At 37.6% G+C, this 13,655-nt stretch overlaps 1 protein-coding gene and 1 pseudogene across 1 annotated transcript in view; one reads left to right on the forward strand and one right to left on the reverse strand.

The window, feature by feature from the left end:
* LPAR1 (lysophosphatidic acid receptor 1) overlaps window positions 1–13,655 on the reverse strand; it is a 359,348-nt gene that overhangs the window by 328,996 nt on the left and 16,697 nt on the right. The gene's annotated exons all lie outside the window — the stretch shown is intronic.
* On the forward strand, window positions 1,729–2,238 carry LOC132663082 (U1 small nuclear ribonucleoprotein C pseudogene; annotated as a pseudogene).

Here is a 13,655-nt window from a genome sequence, read left to right on the forward strand (position 1 = left end):
TTAGAAATCCATTGAAGGAGGTCAAAAGCAGAAGTGACATTAATGTACCTGGAACAATATATTGAAGACAAACTTGAGAAGGTATCGCTACACAGAGAGGAAATGAGAACAAAAATGTTAATTAGGACAGGAAAAAATAGTAAGTTTTAAGAACATGGAATTGGCTAGATCATCCTGACAGAAAACCAGCAACGAAACATTGGCCTTCAATGACACGCTGACCACATGAACTTAACAGACATACACAGAAGAACAGGGAATAAAATCCAACCTAAGATTGATGTGTCTTGAAGAAAGAAATAAGAAATAGGAGGACCCAAGAACAAACTAAAAAAGAAAGAAAGAAGAAAACGAAGAACATTTTTCCAGCTAAAAAAAAATAAAAAGGCCTGAATCTATTTAAAAAAAAAAAAAACACACACAGGGTTCATCATGTTCCAGGAACAGTTATTGAAATAGAAACCATTGCTAGACACAAAAAGGCAAACTATTTTAATTATGTAGCTAAAGAAAAGTACTATAAGATGTAAGAGGAAGAAAAGCTTACCTAGAAAGGAAGAAATTCAAGTTTCCCCCAGTCTCCATTACACATTTAAATTCTGTTATAAAATGGAGGTGTTCTGTAAAATGTTGAGGGAAAAAATCCTAGTGAACCAAAATACCAAACTTAGTTTCTCCTTCACAAACAAAAGCAACAGAAAGAACTTCTCATACAAGGATTCAGCAGGAATGCCACAAATGTACACCCTTCATAGAAATGTCCTAAAGTACATTCTATAGCTGAGGAAGTCAAAAGAGGATTTCAGAAGTCAACAGTCAAACTATGCAGGCACTGCTGTCAGCACGTATAGAAAACAATTTGACACAGAAAATAACTACAAAACTTATTATAAATATAATTTTTGAGTTGCACTCAAAGCCAATAAAAAAAAGAAGTTGCAAGGAAACTTTCATTGGTTAAAAGAAAATGCTATTTAGGAATAATTCCACGAGAATAAATCACAGAAAGGACAGAGAATGCCAAAGCTAAATAAATTCCTCACCATGAAGTAGAACAAGTTGAAAAGTATTTTTTGAACTTTATTTTTAAGAAATCGTAAGACTGCCATTTATGATATTCTGATGAACTAAAAGGAAAGCTCATTCCACAAGTGGACCCCTACAGGAGTCTGAAATTTTGAGGAACTGAAATTGTAAAGTTGTCCCACTGGATTACTAATGCCCCTAGGCTCCTGGAAGAAGGAAACAGAAATCCTTTTGGAATGAACCAACCTTCAACACAGGCCTCAAAGAATTCACCCCCCCCCCCAAAAAAATCCAAGGAATATGAACAGCATACAGTAAGAAATCACAAAATATACAAGGAAAGAGGGTACCAGAAGAGAAAATCTATAGTAATAGTAGAGAGCAAAAGCAGACTTTCAAAGAGTTCAGATATTGCAACTATTAGACACAGAATATGGAAAAGTATATTGGATTAAGATATTTAAAGAAATAAAGAAGTGTTGGCTGTTGGTTAAGACACCCACTCTTGGTTTCGGCTCAGGTCATGATCTCACGGTTGGTGAGATGGATCCCCATCTGGGTCTCTGTGCTGTCAGGTTGGAGACTGCTTGGGATTCTTCCTCTCCCTTTCTCTCTGTCTCTCTCTCTCTCAAAATAAATAAATAAACATTTAAAACGAAAAAGGAAGAAGTGTTTAAAATATGATTCAGGGGCTGGGGAATGGCCAGTGGCCTGCAGAGCAACATGCCAAAGTTTTATTGTGACTCCAGTGACACATACCTCACCCATGACTCTCCATCTGTGAGGAAGACACACCACAGAGGTAGGAAACACAAAGAGAATGTGAAATGCTATCAGAAATGGATGGGAAAGCAGTCTCAGAGCCTGATCGACAAAACAACCACTGCATATCAACAAGGCAAGATGCCTCCTACTCCATTCTCTGCTTCTCCTCCTGCAGGGGCAATGATCCCACCTCCCACCAGTTTCCTGGGTCCTCCTTGCCCTGGTATGATGCCAGCTCCCCGTATGCTGGGTCTTCCCATGATATAGGCCCTTCCCATGATGATAGGCCCTCCTCTGCCAGGGACAATGCCAGTGTGACCTGCTCCCGGAATGAGGCCACCTATGGGAGGCCACATGCCAATGACACTTGGGCCCCCAGTGATGAGACCTCCCACCCATTCCGTGATGGTGCCCACTCAGCCAGGAATGCCTCAACCAGGCAAATAAGGAGAGAGGGGAGCTTCTTTATATCCATTTTATATTACTCGTTCTACTTCACTAGGAGATCATGGTGCTGTGACTCTGGGTGTTTTCTAACAGCATGACAAGGAAGACTTGCCCCCCCACTTCCTATTAAAGAAAGAATAGTTTTGGCAGAAGAGTAGTGAGACCAAAAAAAAAAAAAAAAGCAATTTTCATTTGTATTGTGAGATGTGAAAATTATCAACTGTTTTAAAATAGTTTAAAAATAAATAAATAATAAAAATAATAAAAAATAAAATATGATTACAAACAAGAGACTATTAAAAATGCTATAGACTGAATGCTTGTGCCCCCTCAAAATTCGTATGTTGAAACGTGCCCCCAATGTGATGACATTAGAAGTTGGAGTCTTTGGGAGGTAATTAGATCATGAGTGTGGAGCCTTCATGAATGGGTTAGTGCCCTTAAAAAAGAGACCCCAAAGGACTCCTTCACCTCTTCTGCCATGTGAGGACACAGTGAGAAGACAGACATCTATGAACCAGGAAGCAGGCTCTCACTAAACACCAATCTGCCAGCACCTTGATCTTAGACTTCCCAGCCTCTGGAACTGTGAGAAATGAATGTTTGTTATTTAAACCACCCAATCTGTAGTATTTTTATTATGGCAGCCTGAAGAGACTAAGACAAAAATAAGCAGATTTAAAAAGAACAAAATTATATTCCTAGTAACAAAAAATAATAATAAAATCATTGAAATTAGCAAAGTCCATGGAAGAGTTGAACCAGAAGATTGGACACAAATAATAGTAGTAACAAAATGTTAGGTAGTTATAAAGAATTAATTCAGTATGCACCCTCCAGAGGAAAAAATACGGAAAACATAATAGGTAGGTAAAAAAACAGAAGATAAAGTAAATTTCTAACATACATCTACTTGGAATTTCAGAAGGAGGGATGAAATAGAATGGGGAAGAGGTAATACCTTAAGAGAAAATGACTAGTAATTTCTCAGAACTGACTGAAGAAACTAATACACAGTTTCAGGAAATCCAGTGAATTCCAAGTAGGATAAATAATAAGAAATCCAGGGGCACCTGGGTGGCTCAGTCAGTTAAGCATCCAACTTTGGCTCAGGTCACGATCTCATGGTTCTCATGATCTCATGGTTCTTGAGTTTGTGTCCCACTTTGAGCCCCACTATAGACTGTCTGCTGTCAGCACCAAGCCAGCTTTGGATCCTCTGTCTCCTTCTCTCTACCCCTACCTCTCCCTCCCTCTCTCTCTCTCTCAAAAATAAATAAACATTTTTTAAAAAGGTTTCGAGAGCAAGTATAAAGACATTTCAGACAAAATAAAAATTAGGAATTTGTCACCATTAGACCATCATTAAAGAAAATTCTAAAACTAAGCTGCCCAATAGAAATATAATGAGCAATATGTAAATTTAAATGCTCTGGCATAAAGCCACATTTTTAAATGCATGAAAAGGTAAAATTAATTTTAATACTGGTCTATTTAATCTAATATATTAAAAATTATTTCAATATGTAATCAATATAAAAACCATTAATGAGATATTTCACCCTTTCTGGTACCTGGTGTTTGAAATCCGGTACACACTCTATACTAACAGCAAATCTCAATTCAGACTAGTAATTATATTTCAAGTACTCAATATCCATATGACTGGTGGTTACCATATTGGTCAGCACAGTGTTAAGAGACATACTTAGAAGGAAGATTATTCCTGGTAAAATGGCTGAGATGCAAGAAGAGAGGATGAGCAAAACAAGTGGTAAAAACTTGGGCAAACCCAATGGCCCTAAGGGACACTGACTGTCTAAAACAATAATATTTATATCGTACACCAGAAGTTAGGGAAAGGTTTGATCAAATTCTGTTTAGTTTGGGGAAAGAATACTTTGTGAGGATGTTGTATATACTTCATATTACATCACATTAAGAGGTACACGACATCTAGTCAATGGTGGCAAGACTGGATCAGGGTGAAACAGCCAAATGCCTCCATCACAAAGTCATATTTTTTTCACCTTTTACCAAAAATCAGTCCATGGGGTAAGACCCAAGCAGAAGAAACAAGTACAAAGTCTGTGAGACAGAAGTACATCTGGTGTGCTTGAGAAATAGTAAGGAGAAAGATTCCCTATACTGTAGCACTTGGCTAAGCTAATAACTGATAAAGATCATTCTACTGACAATTCTTTTAAAATGAATGTATTAGCAGGAGTGCTGATGCATAGGGGCACTTGTACCCCAATGTTTATAGCAGCACTTTCAACAATAGCCAAATTATGGAAAGAGCCTACATGTCCATCAACTGATGAATGGCTAAAGAAGTTGTGGTTTATATATACAATGGAATACTACTTGGCAATGAGAAAGAATGAGATATGGCCCTTTGTAGCAGGGTGGATGGAACTGGAGGGTGTGATGCTAAGTGAAATAAGCCATACAGAGAAAGACAGATACCATATGTTTTCACTCTTACGTGGATCCTGAGAAACTTAACAGAAGACCATGGGGGAGGGGAAGGGAAAAAAAAGTTAGAGAGGGAGGGAGCCAAACTATAAGAGACTCTTAAAAACTGAGAATAACCTGAGGCTTAATGGGGGGTGGGAGGGAGGGGAGGATGGATGATGGGCATTGAGGAGGGTACCTGTTGGGATGAGCACTGGGTGTTGTATGGAAACAAATTTGACAATAAATTTCATATTAAAAAATAAATAAATAAAATAAAAGGAATGTATTAGAATCACTATATGAATTATTCATTTAATGACTAGGATCATTTAATCAGAACTAATAAGTGATCCCTATAGCAAATAACAGTTGATATCGAATCCAGATCCCCTTGAAACCCTTGAGCCATTTCTCTGTACACACCCCCCATCCCCAGCTTCTTTGTGCTTTTGCTTCTATGGACTCCCATTTGTGATGATCTTCAGAAGATTGCCCTCAGCCACAGACACCACTTTGCACGCCTGTGCAAAAAGCTGGAAGTATCTGAGAGATGAGGTACCCCTTAGCTTAGTTTGGGTGGCTCTGAGCCAAAGAACGACTTATGAAAGCCCAGCTCTTTCAAGTTGGGACAAAATCTGAGCTAATTTGCTCTCCAAAGCTCTCCTGTACAATCCAGCTGAGACTAAAACTGTGCCAGGAATTGTACCCTTGCTTGGATTCCTTCTTTTCACTGATCTGTTTCTCCCACTCCCTTACCTGTTGCTCCTGAGAGCAATTCCCTAATAAATCATTTGCACATAAATACTCAGTTCAGGGTTGGCATCTGCAGAAACTGACACAAGGCAATCCCTAATTTTGAATGCCACATTACATCTGGAATTTATGTAACAAATATAATCTAATTCTATATACTCATCTGCAAAATGGAGCATGAATAGAAATCCTTTCTACTTCCATTTGAAGTGATTGGTTTCTATTAGCATACACATATATAAATAATGCATCATGAGAAGTCAGTGCAAGGCTGATCCATGAGTGGCATATACCAGCCAGGGTACAACACTATACACACAGTGTATGTCCGCACTCATACACACAGTATTAGCATTATTGAAAACTCAGCTGTGCATCACTTTTCTCGATGTGTAAAACTTCTTTGGTTCTGGAATACAAGCAAATCGCTCACCATTCCCAAGGCCTGAATGTGGCGCTTATTGTTTCAGAGACAATGGGTCTAGTGTTTGGCGCTCAGACTACATATTTCAAAGGGAATCTTTGTCTGCTTAACATGAAATAAATCAGACTCTACACTTATTGGAAAAAGAGCAATCCAGCAACCTTCACTCAAAGAAATCAGCCTTGGCGGCCTTAAGTTACAACTGTTGAGTAAAGCTATAGGTAGCCATTTAGTAATACAAACCAGAGACTTCTAAGAGGGGCTAGGAAGAAACCCACTCTTTGCCTTTCTTTAGCCATTTTTAATCACTGAGAATTTTTTTACAATTATGTAAATTGTTTTCAAGTACATTTCTACACTAGCTTTTTACAAACCAAAATTTCTCCCAATGGCACTATTTAAATATTTACAATTATAAGCACGTGATTGTCTGAAGTTCTTCAAATATTGTAGAGAAACTTCATCAGGTTGGGCTCTACTGTTTTATAAGAAATATTTTGGAAGTTTTCTGCTAAGGCTCGTTATTGTCCTTTAAAGGACACACATGCACATACATATATCAATCATGTAAGCAAGCTAATTGAAAAAAAACATTTCTCTAACTTTATATTAGGAGTGTAACTTTGTGCTATTGGACCAGATACGCCTGTCATCTATGACAGACATGCCCAGGAATGCTAAAAAGTAATTGGCCATGCAAATGGGATATTCCTAAAGCTCACAGAGATTCCCACCAATGAAGTTGTCTTAACCAAATAAGAGAAGGACAAGTTTCAGGCTTTTAGAAGGATCCATTTACAGGCATACAATGAATGTGCTGATTAAAATCATTTGTTTCTATTCACCAGGCAAGACCTCCAAAGGTTTTGAATAAGCTATGATGCCTTACTCTATCTAGTCTTAGATATTATATAATCTTTAATACAATCCCTTTCTATAACCCATATTGGTCTGTCTCCTCCAACTCTTTTAGAAATAGTATTATGTTTCTTCTGGAATAAAAGATAATAATTCCAGGAAAAAGTAAACTATCTTAAAATGCAATTTTCTAAACACAGCAAAATACACATGGGGATTCAGTATGTGGCAAATTCTATGCTTTTATAATCTTAGTGGGACCACATTACAGAAAAATGTAAAATGCCTGCATATGAAAATTCACGTAAAAAAAAGCCAAAAGATAAATAAAAAGCTGGAAAAAAAATCACAACTCAAATTACAAAGGTCTTATTTTCCTAATGTATTTTTAATATATTAATAACAAGACTAAGAGACCAATCTAACATAGGTGAATGATATGAAAAGACAATTCACAGAAAAAAATAAAAATGGCTCCTAAAATGTAATAATATCACTCATAATAAAGACACTTCACTGAAACTGCACTGAAAGATCATTTCTACCTATCAAATTGTGATCCAAAAAGTAATAAATGGTACTGCTGAAGAATATAGGTATTGTTGAGGGTATTATGACAAGTGAAATAAGTCAGAGAAAGAAAGACAAATACTGTATGATTTCACTTATATGTGGAATCTAAAAAACCAAACAAAACTCATAGATACAGAGAACAGATTGTTGGTTATCAGAGGGGAAGGGGGCTGGGAAGTGAGCAAAAAGTGTGAAGGGGGTCAACCGTATGGTGACAGATGGTTATGAGACTTACTGTGGTGATCACTCTGTAGTATATGCAAAGATCAAACTACTATGTTGTACACCTGAAACTAATATAATGTTATATACCAATTTTTCCTAAGTTAAAAACAAACAAAAAAAAAGAATATAGGCACTGGTGATAATACATATATATATATGGGGAGGATATATATATATTCTCTACAGAGGGCAATTTGGCAATATAAAAATTATAAATGCACAAGGCCTTTAATGCAATTCCTTTTCTAGTAATGTATCCTAAAGCTATATCCCAATGAGTGAAAAGATTGTAACTACATGTATATCTGTGTCCATATCCATATCCATTCACCTATCTATCCATCTATCATGTGCCTATTTACTCTCAATAGAAAGATACCCAAGAATGTAGCAGAGGCTGACCCCAGGAAGGGCAATGAGAGTAGAGTGATTTATATTTAGTTATGTTCATTTGCACTTCTTGGGCTTTGAGCCCTGGTATCTCTTCAAAAAAAAAAAAAAATTTAACATAAATTTTCAAAGGCGCCATATTCTAAGCACGAATATACGGTGCTAAGGAAATAGAGGCTCTACTTCCGTTGATTATTTGATTCATTTCTTTGATCCAAAGTCATTCACAAGAACTTTGATTAAAATACTCTGGAGTGCAAGGGTGCCTAGGTGGCTCAGTCTGTTAAGCGTCTGACTTAGGCTCAGGTCATGATCTCACGGTTCATGGGTGTGAGCCCCACATCCGGCTCTGTGCTGACAGCTCAGAGCCTGGAGCCTTGCTTCGGATTCTGTGTCTCCCTCCTTCTCTCTTCCTCCCCTGCTCATGCTCTGCCTCTCTCTCTCTCTCCTTTAAAAATGAATAAAAACATATAAAAAATTTAAAAAAATACTCTGGAGTGCAGCATATATTATAAATAGCTCAAATTTATCCTAGGTTTTGAACAGTAGCTATACTTTTCCTTTGACACCATAGTGCAAGAAATGTGCATACCCCTTTGTATTACTTTCTTCACCTTTGTGAGATTTCTCCAGCATGATGTGGGAACACACCACAAGGCAGCAGTTTGGACTCTTGCTGTTTTTGCCAGTTGCGTCATCGCTGGTCTTATGTAGATACAAAAGGGAACATGCTAGATTCCACCAAACACTTTGCTGCCTTGACTACTTTACATCAGTGCCTCATTTAATCCTTACAAAGCCATTATGATGAAAGTATTTTTGTCCTCATCAGTCTGATACTCAGAGAATCAGATAGGTTGTCCAAGACAGCCGGATGCAAATCCAGATATATTTGGTGCCTCAGTGGAGTGTGGACATCAGGTGAACAAGAATCACAAGTAATTAGCTGCACATAGTAACTACATAAACAAATGTGTTTTTAATCAATGCTTTTTAAGGGAAATTAATTAATCATTCCCAAAATATTTGTAAACTGATGAAAATGTATTAAAGGCAGATTTTAAAAAACAGACTTAGATTTGATTCTGTTAATACACAAAAAAATCAAACATAAATTTAAGAATCTTCTGAGGTTCAGCTTGAATTATACTAAAAACAGTTTAAATGTTCACACAACTAACCTTGCTTTACCAATGAGAAAACTCAAACCACACCTAATCAATTTTTTTAACTTGTGTAGTGGTAAGATACTGATCAGACATTTGTGGCTTATATTATCCCAAATCCGCACATTGAATTCTCTGTCGAAAGGATTTGGGTTTTTAGGTTGACTTTGCAGTACGTGGTTTAAAAGGAAAAAGGACTCGACATTACAGCAGGCAACAAACTTGAGAGAAATAGCAGGAAAGACTTAGAACATGAATTCTTTTTCAATCCCAAAGAGATGCTGTTCCAACAAGACTCAGGTCAGAGGGCTGGGCACTGCTGGGGAGGTCACATGACTGATCTGGGCGAACTTGTTTTGTGAAGAAACAGATGATTTCTAGCTATGAGGCTGTTGTTCCTGTAACTTTTTAGCAACAGTTAAATCCATTAAATCCAGTTAAATCCAGCAGTTAAATCCATTTCAAAATGACAAGCGAAAGAAAAGAACATTCTGAATAAACTGCAGATGAATGGAGTTTTCCCCTGCCTCCTTGGGAATATTATGAGCATCTTACAAAAGGGGCCATATCCTGTTTCCTTCTCTGGTTGCTACAACTGTGGTTTGTATATTGGCTGTATCACTAATGTGAATTTATAACCCATAAATGCCAAAAGAAAAAAAATCAATACTCTTTCACAAATATGCATTTTTCTTACCCTAACTTTCAACAAGCACTGTTTTAAATCATCATTATTTTTTTCTGCACTGGAAGCAAATCTACACATCTTTTTCATACCCTACTGCTAGCACAGAAGGTGAAATACTGACATAAATGAAAGGAATTGCAAGTTCAGCATTAATATAAACCAGGAAAACACTACTGGGATATTTAAAACTCAACAGTGCCTCCTAGTGCACCTATAAAAATTAGCATGAGCCCAAGATGCAAAATAAATCAGGCTGGAAAAAAGTAAATTAGAAGACATTAATGAATTTATCCCTTTAAATCATCCAGGAATCGGTCTTTCGGAATGAACCTGTTTACTTTAACAAGACACACAAATTATTTTCAAATAAAAACAGGGCATTGAGAAAGATCAGATTCAGGTGGAAGGAAATGGCACAAAGGCATGTGGAAAGAGATAATGCAAAAGATAAAGACACATTTTTAAAGAAAGAGAAAGAAAGGGAAGAAGGAGGAGAAGAAGGTGGAAAAAGACTCTTACTGCCCCCAGAGCATACCAACTTGAAGGAATATCACAAACTTGGATAATGATAATATGGCATTTTGCTCTGAGCCAACACCCACCTTTGTTAATTTCCTCATAAGAGAACTCCTATCAGAAACGGGAACCCTCTTGCACTGTTGGTGGGAATGCACACTGGTGCAGCCACTCTGGAAAACAGTGTGGAGGTTCCTCAAAAAATTAAAAATAGAACTACCCTATGACCTAGCAATAGCACTACTAGGAATTTACTCAAGGTATACAGGAGTCTTGATTCGTAGGGGCACATGTACCCCAATGTTTATAGCAGCGCTTTCAACAACAGCCAAATTACGGAAAGAGCCTAAATGTCCATCAACTGATGAATGGGTAAAGAAGATGTGGTTTATGTATACAATGGAATACTACTTTGTAATGAGAAAGAATGAAATCATGCCATTTGCAACAACGTGGATGATACTGGAAGGTATTATGCTGAGTGAAATAAGTCAGTCAGAGAAGGACAGATATCATATGTTTTCACTCATATGTGGATCTTGAGAGACTTAACACAAGGCCATGGGGGAAGGGAAGGGGGAAAAATAGTTACAGAGAGGGAGGGAAGCAAACCACAAGAGACTCTTAAATACAGAGAACAAACTGAGGGTGGGTGGGAGGTGGGGGAGAGGAGAAAATGGGTGATGGGCATTGAGGAGGGCACTTGTTGGGATGAGCACTGGGTGTTGTATGGAAGCCAATTTGACAATAAATTATATTTAAAAAAAAAATAAAAGAACTCCTATCATCAATGTTCTTCTTGCCCACCAGCTACCATTGGTAGCATCAAAGGTCTTCACACGTCTATGCAATTATTGGTGCTTTCCACCACGGCCCCTAAAGTTGGAAGTTAGTTTTTTCTGCTTAAATGATCATAGCTTTTTCCAAAAGTTTCTGATATCTGAGGGTTTACAACATTTGGGGATCATGAAAAGAAGTAATGCCATGAAACCCAGCAAGAAGGTACTCAGATGAGTGAGGAGTACTTGGCTATGAATCTGTGCCCAAAAGAATTTCCCCTTGCTGGATCCACCTGATATCCGCAAATTCACCCAATGTTTCTACTCTCACGTCTTCATTCTTTCTTTGTTTCACCAAAAACGTATGTAGAGTTCTTATCTGCTCTTTGTTTGAATTCTATTGTCCTCAACATTCCCTTCACTACTTTGAAGAAATCTTACTTGGCCAGTACTTTATCTCAATGTCCTCAAATATGTCTTGCAAATTAAGCTTCCTCATGACCACTAGATAGAAAAACATCAAGAGAACCTAAATTATTTGAGAAGAGAAGTCTAAGCCTGACAGAATAAGGAAAGCACTCATAGTTATACACCAACTGTAAGTTAATATCAGGACCCCATTATATATGTATATGTTTATTGTATACAATCCTCCTTAAGTTGACCATTTAAGAGATTCTGTACACTTCTTTCCCATTACGGCATTTCAAAAGGTTCAATGTAAAGACTTCCTCCATGTATGCTTTGGAAATACATTTTGATGAAGCCAGTCACACTTGACTATCCTATTAGATTATTTGGTTTCCAAAATGTGGAGGCAAACAGGTGAGCAGACCCGTGTGTCTTCATAGAATTAATCCTTACTTTTGTGTACATTCTCTATATCACAAAACCACAAGGCACAATAGTGAAAGAACTTTGCAGTTTTCAGACCAACACAAAATTCTTAATTAAAAGAGTCTGCATGTTTTGAGGAAATAAGACTTATTAAAAGCTGCTGTATTTTCAGAACTGTCTTTAGTAAAAGCAACATCACTGAGAATTCTTTCTTTCTGTTCCACTAAAGTAAACAAATGTGAAGCAATTCCAAAGAGAGAGGGAAAAGCTGATCAAGAATAGTGAATGACATCCAAAGTGCAAACAATATGGCAAGACTGAGTAACAGAACAGTAGGACAAAATTTGCTGCTTGACCAATGGACAAAATGTAATTACTCAAAAAAGGAAAAGCAGTGTTCATTCAGAGACACACAAAACAACATTAAAATTATGATACATCCTCATAATAGAACACCATGCAGTGACTGAAAATGATGGAGGTCTGTATTCAATTGAAGAAAAGTTATGTTACATGAAAACACAAAAAATATTCACATTTGAAACATTTATATATTATTTATATACATCCTATTCCTGACAGAGTGCTCTCAAATTGACACACTCTCCTTTCCTCTACCTTAAATCCTGTTCCTCTCCTCTTGATCAGGGACCCTCAAAACCCAACCCCATGTTTCTCCCAGCTTTTGCTGAAACATGCTAGCTAAATACTACGGCTCCTTTGAGGTTGTGTTCTTTTCCTGTCTTTCAGATCTAGTACATCCCCTCCTGGGTGATATTATAACTTAATCCCAGGAAGGGAGATTTGGCTTTGGGCCAGGAAGGGAGACAGGTATACATCCTGATGGGGGTAAGGGAGAGGTGCCTTTGCATCATCTTCAAGCAAGGAAGGAATTCTAGCCCTTATAAGAAAGTGGGTCACTTCTTCAGGCTCAAAGACTCAGAAAAATCTGGAGGATTCAAGATTTTTAGGATGCATTAATATCACTGTCCCCATCCAAGATGGCAGGGTCCTATTGTTTCCCAACCTTGACATTGCAGATATACCTTGGTTTAGGGCTCATCCACTCACAATTAATCTCATGACCCTGGTCCTTTGTTTTCTCTGCTTTCCAGCCATAGGACATGAGAACATTTGCATATGATACCAAGTAGGCCCTTTGACTTTCACATTTAGCTTGTAATTTCTAATTGCTCTTTCTTAACTTTTCATTATCTTTTTCCAAGTTTCAATTGAGTTTAGCAATAAACATTCAATATTATTATACTTATAGTTGCTTTTTCTCTCATTTTTACCATCTGCTTTACACATTGTACCTGCTAACACATTACCTTCCACTGATCCACTGTCCCAATTGCCCAACAGTAGATTTTTTCACAATTATACTGCTTATTTTTGTCAGGGTCTCGTGGTGCTCCCACTACCACCAGTAACAGTTCTCTTTGCCAACCAGGTAATGTGTGGTTCTGCTCCAGGATCTTATCCCAGCATGTGTCTTTTGTTTTGATCTGGTTTGGGTTTGGGGGACCACGCACGTCAACTCTCAGGGATGGGTTCCCAGGTAAGTTATCTGAAATAGGAATTAGCATGTAAACAAGCTTAATTGGGAGTGCTCTGAGAATCAACACTTCAGGAAGAGAAAGGAGGGTAAGGGAGCAAGATTAGGCAGAAACTGTGCAGTGATACAATGTATTGCAATAGAAGCCTTAGGTGAGAGCACTGGGTGTTGTATGGAAACCAAATTGACA

Source organism: Panthera onca, chromosome D4 (genome assembly GCF_046562875.1).
Source record: "Panthera onca isolate mPanOnc1 chromosome D4, mPanOnc1 haplotype 2, whole genome shotgun sequence".
Classification (NCBI taxonomy): domain Eukaryota; kingdom Metazoa; phylum Chordata; class Mammalia; order Carnivora; family Felidae; genus Panthera; species Panthera onca.